Source organism: Equus caballus, chromosome 16 (genome assembly GCF_041296265.1).
Source record: "Equus caballus isolate H_3958 breed thoroughbred chromosome 16, TB-T2T, whole genome shotgun sequence".
NCBI classification, from domain to species: Eukaryota; Metazoa; Chordata; class Mammalia; order Perissodactyla; family Equidae; genus Equus; species Equus caballus.
Window position 1 is genome coordinate 77,380,546 of NC_091699.1, and position 13,604 is coordinate 77,394,149.

Consider the following 13,604-nt stretch of genomic DNA (forward strand, 5'->3'; position numbering starts at 1 on the left):
ACTCAGTACCTCAGAATGAGACTGTATTTGGAGATGGGGCCTTTAAAGAGGTGATTATGTTCACATGAGGCTTCACGGGTAGGCCCTAACCCAATCTGACTGGTGTCCTTATAAGAAGAGGAAATTTCGATAGACACCAGGGATGTCTGCGCACAGAGGAAAGACCATATGAACACACAGCAAGAAGGTGGCTATCTGCCAGCCAAGGAGAGAGGCCTCAGAGGAAACCAAATCTGCAGACACCTGGGCCTTGGACTTCTACCCTCCAGATCTGTGAGAAAATACGTCGTTGTTAAGCCACCCAACCTATGGCATTCTGTTTTGGCAGCCATAGCAAATGAATACACGCAGCTGATGCATTTTCCAGACATTGTGCGGAGCATCATAAACTATAATGGAGGGTATGGCAGCCTCTTCCCCTCTGAAGACTATTTCTCAGGAGTTGTTGACATCACGTTTCCTGAAGCCAGGATTGGGCAGAGCTGGTCCTTTTGTTCCAGGCCAGGTGGCATGCCTCACGTGGGAGGTGTCTGGCACGTGGTGGAGAGAGCTCAGGGGAGGCAGGTGGGAGCCCAGGCACTCACCCAGTCACCAGCTCACACGGGGGACTCTGGAACCTCACGTTCACAGGCCGGACTGTGGAAAGATGCCTTAAAGCCTCTGCAGCTACAAATCTATGCTTCCTTTGGCAAGGGGCAAGCCTGCTCTGAGGCTTTGCAAACGGAATCTTGGCCCAGGCTGAATTACTCTCAAGGTTTTGGATATATGGCAATGTAGTTTATCTATCTTGTGAAATCAATTCATTGATTCATTCAACATGTATTGAGGGCCTACTGTGTGTCAGATTTGACACTTGGGGGAATAAAGAAATGAAGGAGTCATGGGCCTTATGCTCAAGGAATTAATAATCTACTTGGAGAAATAAAACATGTACCTAAATAACTATATTGCAAGGTTGAAAGCACAGACTAGAGCCACATTTACATTTACACATATACATATACACAAATGTAAATATTCTTACTTCTGAATAGTTTAGATCACTCCTACCACATGGCAAGGCATTGTGTAAGGCATTTTAGAAGCTATATATTGAATCCATAATGTCAAAGCCACCCAGGGCCACCCCCTTCTAAATCCATGTCCCCAAGCCCTCCAAAAGAAAAGGAGTTGTCAGTCTGGTTGGTCAGAACCCAGGACATTCATAGGGCCATTTTGCTCATGGGTAGGGTCACTCTGCCTTAAAGACCAGCTCTGCAGCCTGGGCTGCCTATGTTTCTCCTGTGCACGCTGTCAGGAGGCTTCCTAGGGGCTGCTCGCCCAGGTCTTGCCTCTGTTCCACCCTCCTCATTCTTGTCCCTGGACCAGAGGCAGGCAGAACCCCAAAGAAGTATGAGGCATTTTAGGAATTAAAATGGTCATCTCGATTCCTTGGGGAGGAAGCAGGCAACACTCTGTGGCTTCCAGGCCTAACCCACACCCCCAGCTCAGCTTTTGCCAGAATCTGTCTTGGTTGTTAGCACAATTAATAGTGTCCCTGATTCCCACTTGGCCGCTAAGGCTTGCACGGAGCCCCTAGTCAGGCGTCCTGAGCGGGAGAGATGAGTCCTGAGATCTGGCTATTCCTAGTCTAAGGAACCTCGAGGTTAATCCCTAACACTTCATCGGAACCCCGTAAGAGAATGTTACCTGTACTGAACTCCCGAGAGTTTCCTCAGCTAGTGAGTGGCCGAGCCAGGATTCCAACCAGCTCCTACCTGGCTTTACGCCATGGTTCTCTTGCTGCCATGTACACTGCCCTCCAAGTGCCAAGAAGGAAAATCAGGGAACACACTAGGAAAGTTCCCAGGAGGGAACACATCCTTCCCGGCACAGTCCTCATGGAGGAGGGAACCTTGAAACTTGGGGGAACTGGGAGAGTTTGGACACGAAGGGGTCGGGGCATGGCTCTCCGAGTGAGAGGGAAGAGCAGGGATTCTGGAAGAGGCCGGCAGGCTGAGGAAAACTCAAGGCAAATCATCCCTGCTGGCAACTCTCAGCGTGAGCAGGAGCTGGAATGCACTCAGCACATATAAAATGGCCCCCTATTGTCCAGTCATTCGAATTTGGAAGTGACCTTCTGGTATCCAGGCCACCAAAATCTGCCTGCGTCTACCATCTTAGCTCAGCTCGTTCTATTTCCCACTGAGGCCTCTCTGACCAAGAGGCTTTGCCACTGGCCCCGGAAGGGCCATGATCACGCCCACTCTGTGCCCTGGGCCGGGGCTGCTCCCCTCACCTGCCTCCCCATTCCCTGTGGTGTCTGGACCCGGGGCTGGATAGTGTGGGGTAAAGAACACAGGCTTCGGGATAGGCAGCCAGCTTTGTGTTCTAGCTCAGTGGTCCTGGCCACTTGCCTAAACTGTCTGTGTCAGCCTGTTTCTTCGTCTCTAACACAGATTTGGTAACATCTGCCTTGTGGAGCTGCCATGAGGCTTGTAAGAAATAAAACGTGTACAAGCAAAATGGGTGTTTAGTGAACAGTGAAGCTGATGGGTATCAGTACTTTTACCCCTTAGGGTTAGAATTGCCTCAGACTCTTCCATGAATCTACAGTGAGAACTGTACTCAAAACTCATCTCTTACTTCTTCATCCCTTACCTCTTACCTCCCTTCATGGAGGCCCTCCTGATTAATTCTCTCTCACCATTATACTGCATTACGTTTGTTGACGAAAATAATCCATAACCAATCTATAAATGAAAATTTGGGTGAGTTTATTCTGAGCTGAAATCTGAGGATTATAACCCGGGAGAGTCTTTCCACAAAGGAACAGAGCCCTCCAAAGAAGTGGGGGTACACAGGTTGGTTATATACCCTCAAAGAGGATGTTTCACATATGACTGAAATGTCCCTTTTACAATAGTCACGAGGCTGCTCTGTCGGCACAGTGATTGATGGAAACAGTAGATAGGTCTGCCGTCTCGGTGAACCCCGCAGGGTGGCAGGTCTGTTGCCTCGAGCTGGGCGGTCACAGATGAGCGCTGCAATCAGTTCCCAGCCTAAAGAAAGATGCTTAATCTTTAAGGAGATGCCAACGTTGGGAGGGGGAGGGAAGTTGCACCTTTATCTCAAAATGTCTAAGCAGATATACAATGCATGCTCAATGGCCACAGTCAGGCCCTTTTGGAAAAAACAAAGTCAGGCCGAATTAGGTTTATACCAATGGCTTCCTCATATACTCCAATATATCCTATTGCTTGCCATTTCAATTTGTCACATTGAATGCCACTAAACTACAGTATATGCTTCTCGTCTGTCTTGAGACCCCAAGGAGAATGTAAGTTCCTGCGGGCAAGAAATTTTGTACATTCGGTTCATGCTGAATCCCCAACTCCCAGATCTTTGACTGGGGCACAGTAGGAGCTTGGTAAACATTTGTTGAATGAATGAATGAATCCTCTGACCTCTCTCTCACCTTCCCGAACTTTTCTTTTTCTGTTTCCATCTTCTCCAGGTTAGCCTTGTCCATCTACTTCCTGAAGACGTCCGTGTGTTTCTAAAACATTGCAGTTACGTTCAGCAACTCTGTATATAAGGAAACAGGTAATCACAGAATTTCTGATACTGGGATGGAAAATTTTTCTCTCTCTAGTACTTAAAAAAAAAAATTGCCTGTGCTCTTATCCCCGATTGTGTAGGTGTATATTTTGGCCTTGCAGACAGCCCTTTCCCTGTGGCTGAGTATTTTTAAAGCACTTTAAGGCTTTAAGAAGCGGATTGAGTCCAGAACATACTGAGGCCCACGTTTGCACAGTTTGTTCCCCATAGCCTGCAGGATGGGAGAATCTCCCAGTTAAAGGAATTATAGGGCCTCATTGGAACGCAGACCCCAAAGCAGGGTGGGGCTGGGTGCCTCTGTATGTTCTCCATCTCTTAGGTGATTGTTTCCTAAAGGTCTTTGATTCTAAAATACTCCTCACAGCTCCCAATTATTGCAATATGGGCCGAGATCTCTTTTGCCACGACAAGGAGGAGAGTTTGCGCAATTATACGTGGCAAGGGCAGTGCCCCTGACCACCGTTTACTTCAGAGTCTTGGTCGGTACTGGCCTATCAGTGTGTTAGGAACAGTCCTGTTCTGGGGCCTTGCCAGAGACACGGCCACACGCCCTTGATCTCCACCTTTAGTTGCACAGTCTAGGTCCACGCTTTGGAAATAGATGATGCTTTGTCTTTACCTGGGGCGAATCGAAATGTGTGGTGGACCTTCCTTCCCACCCCTTCTGACCTCTTGGAACACAAGAGGAACATTGTCTCCAGGTGAGATGGTGGTGGAGGTGATGCGGGGGGAAGGGGGAGGCGGTAGGGTTGGGGGTGGTAACGTTCTGCCAAGGAATATATAAAAATAAAATTTTGTGATGAACACCTGGTAAGCACAAACAGGGAATGGTAAACTAGGACTATGCATTTGGACTGGATGGAAGGAAATGAGGGAGGGAAATGTCAACTACGTTTTCTGGGGTTCACCTTAGGGGAAACCTGGGCAAAGCTACCACCTCACCTGCGAGAGTGGGGCTGAGATTTGTTATGCCCTTGGGTAGCTTAACTATTATTTCGAGCTCATTTATTTCTATCATTTTTAAAATAAGTACCGTCAGGGAACTGGCTTTGCTCAGGATTCGGGATGTTTTCCCTTCCTACAGTCTTTTAGTTCAAGAACGATCAATCCTCGGTCGTCATAAACCATCTTGGGATCTCCTCTGAACTCTTCAGCCCTCTCTTACATCCAGTCATAAAAGGTGTGAGCTTCCTATCTCCCTGCCAAGAATGTCGTTTCGTATCTTCAGAGCTGGACGATTCTTGGATTCACAGCATTTCTGAGTCCGGCTTCAGGGAAAGACGTGGTTGACTGATGTTCCCTTGGAGAGTGAGTCTAGCCCTGAGGTCTGGGAGCACTGATGGCATCTGGCTGGTGTGTCAGCACGGAGGTTCAGGTCCAGTCTCGCCGGTAATCACTCCACCTGCCAGACAATGACCTGAATCTGCTACTGTCCCCGGAAACTCACATAAACCTCAGTTTTCTCATCTGTAAAAAGGAAATTATAAGTCTAGTCCCACTGCCTCCATTGTGAACTTCAAATGGAAAAAAATGATGGAAAAAATAAAGTCCTACATAATAATTATTTATTTAGCACACCAGTAACATGTTTATTGTATAAAACACAGATACAAAAAAAAGAAAGAGGGAATTAAATAATAGGAATTAAATTAAAATGCGTTTAGGGGTCAAATACTTTTAGGGGTAAAAGCAAAGCAAATGGGTTTCTTTACTGCAGGACTTCCCAGTGGTATGCTAATATATATTGTAAATTTCCAAGAGGGACATAAAATAGCGTTTCTCAATTTATGTGAACTCTTCTGCTTTTTAAAGATGAAGTACGTCTTAGAATGGGTGCACCTGCAGCACAGGTTGGGAAAGACTGTATTGGGTAAGATGTATCACTATTGTGATTACATCCAGGTGGCTCAACGCCAGCCCAGCACAAATCTCTTCCCTGAAAGTGAGGACAGCCAAGCTTCTGCCCCGGGCTGGAACTGCACGCTCAGAGCCTGGCTGAGTCGGATTAGTCTCATTAGACGACTTAGTTCTTCTTGTTCTCTGATGGCTCTTTCCTTGGCATCTCGAGGCTCCATCAGTTCTGCCTGTGCCTTCAGCTCAAGTTGCCTGGGGACAGGGAGCTGTGAAGAGGGGCTTTTCCAGGCTTCTGCCCAGTCTTGTCTCCCTCCTGCTGAGGCAGCTGCCAGCCAGAGGTGGCCAGGACCTCGGCATAAGTGAATCATCGTTAGTTCTGGGCCAGAAAGATGAGGCTCAGAGCTCTGTTCTTTGCTACGACCAATCAATAACGGTCTATCTGCTCCTCTCAGCACGTCGACAGGGACTTGTTGGACCTCAGACATGCAGGAAAGACACCTTTTTCCTTTCTTCCTTCTTTGTTACTCCTAAGGTTGTCGAGAATTCGATTTTGAAAACAAAAAATCCTTTCATTTTTAAAGTACAAAATAAATAATACTTCTTGTAAAAATTTTCAACAATACAAATATGTATAAGGTTAAAAAGGAATGTTTCCCTCCTTCTTCCCTCATCCCACATAGTTCCATCCCCAAGTGTGTAGTATATATCATTCTAGATCTTCCTCTGTGTACACATAAATAATTGATAAATAGATTTGCTTGTCTGTTCAGATGTTTGGTCAGATGCTTTACAACTTTCCAGTTTCACTCAACAATATTCCATGGACACGCTTCCATGTCAGTGCATACATATGAACTATCTTTTTCCTATTTTTTTAAAGTCAAGGTTATTGAGGGAAAATTTACATAAAATAAAACCCGCTCTTTTTAAGAGTACAGTTTGATAAGTTTTGACAAAGTAGACAAACGACCATTCCAATGAAGGTAAAGAACACTTCCGTCACCATCAAAAGTTCCCTTTGCAGTCAGGTCTCTTCTCACAGCCCTTGCCCCTGGCAGCCACTGATCTGTTCTCCATCCCTATAGTTTTGCCTTTTCCAGAACGCCATATAAATGGAAGTATACAGTGTGTATCCTTTTGTACCAGCTTCTTTCACTTGGTAAAATGCATTTGAGATTCATCCATGTTACTTGTTTCAGTAGTTCACTACATTTTAATGCTGAGTAGTATCACACCATACGCAGTTTATCCATTCACCAGTTAACGGCCATTTGGGTTGTTTCTCATTTTTGGTTATAACAAATAAAGTGGTTATGAACATTCATGTACAAATCTTGGGTAGAAATATATGTTTCGTTTCTCTTGGGTAAATACCCAAGAGTAGACTTGTTTGGTAGTGTAGTAGGTATATCTGTAACTTCATAAGAAACTACAAAAGTATTTTCCAAAGTCGTTGCACCATTTTGCATTCCCACTAGCAACGTATGAGTTCCAGTTGCTCCACATCCTCACTAACACTTGGAATTGTCATTCTTTTTAATTTTAGCCATTCTAGTAGTATGTAGTGGTATTTCATTATGGCTTTAATTTGCATTTTCCTAATGACTATTGATATTGTGTATCTTTTCATGTGCATATTTACCATCAAGGTCTCTTCTTCAGTAAAAGATCTATTCATACCTTCTGCCCATTTCTTTTTGTTGTTTGTTTCATTGTTATTGAGTTGTAAAAGTTCTTTATATATTTTCAATAGAAATCCATTGTCATATATGTGTTTTGCAGATATTTCCTCCTTGTTGTTTCAATTTAACATTGTCTTTCCAAGAGCAGAAGTTTCAAATTTTTGATGAAGTCTTATTTAACATTTTTATTTTTTTATGGTTTGCACTTTTTGTGTCCTATTTAAGAACTCTTTTTTTTTTTTTCTTTTTTCTCCCCAAAGACCCCCGGTACATAGTTGTATATTCTTCGTTGTGGGTCCTTCTAGTTGTGGCACGTGGGACGCTGCCTCAGCGTGGCTTGATGAGCAGTGCCATGTCCGCGCCCAGGATTTGAACCAACGAAACACTGGGCCACCTGCAGCAGAGTGCTCGAACTTAACCACTCGGCCATGGGGCCAGCCCCTTAAGAACTCTTTTTCTGTAGAAGCAGAGAGTAAAATATGGATACTAGGGGTAGGGGTGGAGAATGGAAAGACATTGGTCAAAGGGTACAAAGTTTCAGTTATATAGGATGAATAAGTTCTAGAGATTTAATGTATATGGTGACTATAGTTAACAATACTGTGTTGTGTATTTGAAATTTTCTGAAAAAGTAGTTCTTAAGCGTTCTCACTAGAAAAAAGGTAACTACATGAGGTGATGGATATGTTAATTAGCTTGACTACAGTAATCATTTCACAATGTATACGTATATCAAAACAACATGTGTTCACTTAAATACATAGAATTTTTATTTAAAAAAATTTTTTTAGGAAGGGGGAGGAGCAAAATGGCGGGGTGAGCTGACCCAGGATTCTCTCCCCTCCAAAATACAACAAAAGATTGGAAGAACTGAATTTCATAGAATAAACATAATACCAGCTCATTAGAGACCTACAATACCAAGAAGGCGGAGATCATAAACCTAGCTTTACACCCTCGGAGGCTCTGGAACGGTAGGAGAGAGCATCGCTCCCTCCCCTAGAGTCTGCGATCGCTGAGGCGCGGGTCGGGAAGGAGCGGGGGAGGGGCCGTGCGACGGGGGGATTATCCAGGACTCCTGCCGCTGATTCAGTGGAGACCCGCTGACGGGGGAAAAGCTTCCGTCCCTGGGGACCCTATAAATCAAGGGCCTTGGGAGACCAGAGAACAGAACTGATCTGAACCCAGACCGGTGCGTGTGAGTAACAGCCCCTCCCCCCCAGCAAAGCCAGTGGGCGCAGCCATCTTGCCCCAAGGCAGAGAGCTAACATGCCGCTCTCGACCCCCATCTAGTGGCAACAGGCTGTAACTGCAACTGAATTCTACCAACATGAGAAAAAAACGCTCCTCTACCATCCAGCAATTTATAAAAGCCCCAGACCAGAAGGAAAACAATAAAAACATAGAATTAAGTCCTGAGGACTTGGAATTAGGTAAACTAAGTGATAATGAGTTCAGAGCAGCTATAATAAAAAAACTCAATGAGGTAGAGAGAAAGATAGAGAAACAAGCCGAGTTCTGGAGTTACTTCACAAAAGAGATTGAAATCATAAAGAAGAATCAAACAGAATTACTTGAGATGAAAAACACAATGGACCAGATAAAACAGAATATGGATTCTCTGAATGCCCGTGTAGACAACATAGAGGAGAAAATTAGCATAATCGAAGATAGACAGGCTGAATGGCACCAGAAAGAGGAAGAAAGAGAACTAAGAATTAAAAAAAATGAGGAAAATCTCCGAGAGATAATGGATTCAATGAGGAGTAAGAACATAAGGATCATAGGAATTCCCGAGAATATGGAAAAGGAAAATGGAGCAGAAAGTGTGCTTAATGAAATTATTGAAGAGAACTTCCCAAATCTAGGGATTGACAGAGAAATGTGTATAGAGGAGGGTTTTAGATCTCCTAGATTTGTCAATGTAAAAAGACCTACTGCAAGGCACATAGTAGTAAAGTTGGCAAAAAGGAAAGATAAGGAAAGAAAACTCAGGGAAGTAAGAAAAAAAAAGAGAATAACCTATAAAGGAGCCCCTATCAGACTGTCAGCGGATTTCTATACAGAAACCCTACAAGCTAGGAGAGAATGGAGTGACATATTCAAAGCTTTAAAGGATAAAAATCTGCAGCCAAGAATACTCTATCCAGCAAGAATTTCCTTCGGATATGAGGGAGAAATTAAATCTTTTCCAGACAAACAAAAGTTAAGGGAATTTGTAACCAAAAGCCCTCCATTACAAGAAATCCTCAAGAAGGCTCTCATACCTGAAAAAAGAAAAAACGGAGAAAGGGGACACAATCCACAGACTAGGGAGACCGATGGATAGAACCAGAACAGGATAGCAAATATTCAATTGTAGCATTAGGGTAAAGGTAAGGAAACTACCAAAACAAGGACGATCTTAGCACTCTAACTACCAATTAATAAGACGAGTTGGAATAAAAAATGAAAATAATTATTTAGGAGGGGAAGAGCAAAGGGTCTAAATCAGTATTGGTCAAGTAAGTAAGAGACCACCAGAGAATAGACTATATTATACATGAGATTCTAAATACAAACTTCAAGGTAGACACTAAAATACAGAACAGAGTCACAAATCATAAATAAGGAAAAATCTAAGAAACCCAGCATAAGAAATTGCAGTATTAAATGGGTAGTCTAAAGCAAACAGGAAAAGAAACACAGGAAAACAAGATAATGAGCAACAGATTAACAGCACTAACTCCACATGCATCAATAATCACTCTCAATGTGAACGGATTGAACTCTCCAATAAAAAGACACAGAGTGGCAAAATGGATTAAAGAACACGATCCAACAATTTGTTGCCTCCAGGAAACACACCTCAGCCCCAAGGACAAACACAGACTCAGGGTGAAGGGGTGGAGGACAATGCTTCAAGCAAATAGCAAGGAAAAAAAGGCAGGTGTTGCAATTCTCATATCAGACCAAGTGGATTTCAAAATAAGACAGGTAAAGAGAGACACAGAGGGACAATATATAATGATCAAAGGGACACTTCATCAAGAAGAAATAACGCTTATAAATATCTATGCACCCAACACAGGAGCACCAAGATTCATAAAGCAACTATTAACAGACCCAAAGGAAGATATTAAAAACAACACAATAATAGTAGGGGACCTCAACACCCCACTCACATCAATGGACAGATCATCCAGACAGAAAATCAACAAGGAAATAGTGGAGCTGAATGAAAAACTAAAACAATTGGACTTAATAGACATATATAGATCACTTCACCCTGAAAGAGCTGAATACGCATTCTTCTCAAGTGCACGTGGAACATTCTCTAGGATAGACCATATGTTGGGAAACAAGGCAAGCCTCTACAAATTTAAAAAAATTGAGATAATAACAAGCATCTTCTCAGATCATAGTGCTATAAGGCTAGAAATTAATTACAAGAAAAAAGCTGAGAAAGGCACAAAGATGCGGAGACTAAACAACACACTACTGAACAAGCAATGGATCATTGAAGAAATTAAAGAAGTAAAAAAATACCTGGAAACAAATGAAAATGATAACACGCCATACCAACTCATATGGGATACAGCAAAAGCTGTATTAAGAGGAAAATTCATCGCAATACAGGCACATCTTAACAAACAAGAAAAATCCCAAATAAGCAACCTTAAAGCACACCTAACTGAACTAGAGAAAAAAGAACAAATGAAGCCCAAAGTCAGCAGAAGGAGAGAAATAATAAAAATCAGAGCAGAAATAAATACTATTGAAACGAAAAAGGCAGTAGAAGGGATCAATGAGACAAAGAGCTGGTTTTTTGAGAAGATAAATAAAATTGACAAACCACTAGCCAGACTTACAAAGAAAAAAAGGGAGAAAACTCAAATAAACAAAATCAGAAATGAGCGAGGAGAAATAACAACAGACTCTGCAGAAATACAACAGATTATAAGAGAATACTACAAAAAACTATATGCCAACAGAATGGATAACCTAGAGGAAATGGATAAATTCTTGGACTCCTACAATCTCCCAAAGCTCACTCAAGAAGAGGCAGACAATTTGAACAGACCAATCACAAGGAAGGAGATTGAAACAGCAATCAAAAACATCCCAAAGAATAAAACCCCAGGACCAGATGGCTTTCCTGGGGAATTCTACCAAACTTTCAGAGAGGATTTAATACCTATCCTTTTCAAGCTATTCCAAAAAATTAGGGAAGATGGAACACTTCCTAACACATTCTATGAGGCCAACATCACACTGATACCAAAACCTGACAAGGACACCACGAAAAAAGAGAACTACAGGCCAATATCACTGATGAACATAGATGCAAAAATTCTAAACAAAATTTTGGCAACCAGAATTCAGCAATTCATCAAAAGAATCATACATCATGATCAGGTGGGATTCATACCAGGGACACAGGGATGGTTCAACATCCGCAAATCAATCAACGTGACACACCACATCAACAAACTGAGGAATAAAAACCACATGATCATCTCAATAGATGCAGAGAAGGCATTTGACAAGATCCAACAGCCATTTATGATAAAAACTCTGAACAAAATGGGCATAGAAGGAAACTACCTCAACATAATAAAGGCCATATACGACAAACCCATAGCCAACATACTCAATGGGCAAAAACTGAACGCCATCACCCTAAAAACAGGAACGAGACAAGGATGCCCTCTATCACCACTCTTATTTAACATAGTACTGGAGGTCCTGGCCAGAGCAATCAGGCAAGAAAAAGGAATAAAAGGAATCCAAATAGGGAGGGAAGAAGTGAAACTCTCGCTGTTTGCAGACGACATGATCTTATATATAGAAAACCCCAAAGAATCCATTGGAAAACTGTTAGAAGTAATCAACAACTACAGCAAAGTTGCAGGGTATAAAATCAATTTGCGTAAATCAGTAGCATTTCTATACTCCAGTAATGAACCAACAGAAAAAGAACTCAAGAATACAATACCATTCACAATCACAACAAAAAGAATAAAATACCTTGGGGTAAATTTAACTAAGGAAGTGAAGGACCTATATAATGAAAATTACAAGGCCTTTCTGAAAGAATTGGATGACGACATAAGGAGATGGAAAGACATTCCATGTACATGGATTGGAAGAATAAACACAGTTAAAATGTCCATTCTACCTAAAGCAATCTACAGATTCAACGCCATCCCAATCAGAATCCCAATGACATTCTTTACAGAATTAGAACAAAGAATCCTAAAATTCATATGGGGCAACAAAAGACCCCGAATTTCTAAAGCAATCCTGAGAAAAAAGAACAAAACGGGAGGCATCACAATCCCTGACTTCAAAACATACTACAAAGCTACAGTAATCAAAACAGCATGGTACTGGTACAAAAACAGGTGCACAGATCAATGGAACAGAAGTGAAAGCCCAGAAATAAAACCACACATCTATGGACAGCTTATCTTTGACAAAGGAGCTGAGGGCATACAAGGGAGAAAAGAAAGTCTTTTCAACAAATGGTGCTGGGAAAACTGGAAAGCCACATGTAAAAGAATGAAAATTGACCATTCTTTTTCACCATTCACCAAAATAAACTCAAAATGGATCAAAGACCTAAAGGTGAGACCTGAAACCATAAGGCTTCTGGAAGAAAACGTAGGCAGTACACTCTTTGACATCAGTATTAAAAGGATCTTTTTGGACACCATGCCTTCTCAGAGAAGGGAAACAATAGAAAGAATAAACAAATGGGACTTCATCAGATTAAAGAGCTTCTTCAAGGCAAATGAAAACAGGATTGAAACAAAAAAACAACCCACTAACTGGGAAAAAATATTTGCAAGTCATATATCTGACAAAGGCTTAATATCCATAATATGTAAAGAACTCTCGCAACTCAACCACAAAACATCAAACAACCCAATCAAAAAATGGGCTGGAGACATGAACAGACATTTCTCCAAAGAAGATATACTGATGGCCAATAGGCACATGAAAAGATGCTCATCATCACTGATCATCAGGGAAATGCAAATCAAAACTACACTAAGATATCACCTTACACCCGTTAGAATGACAAAAATATCTAAAACTAATAGCAACAAATGTTGGAGAAGTTGCAGAGAAAAAGGAACCCTCATACACTGCTGGTGGGAATGCAAACTGGTGCAGCCACTATGGAAAACAGTATGGAGATTCCTCAAAAAACTAAAAATAGAACTACCATACGATCCAGCCATCCCACTACTGGGTATTTATCCAAAGAGCCTGAAGTCAGCAATCCCAAAAGTCCTGTGCACCCCAATGTTTATTGCAGCACTGTTTACAATAGCCAAGACATGGAAGCAACCTAAGTGTCCAGCAACAGACGAATGGATAAAGAAGATGTGGTACATATATACAATGGAATACTACTCAGCTGCAAAACAGAACAAAATCATTCCATTTGCAATAACATGGATGGACCTTGAGAGAATT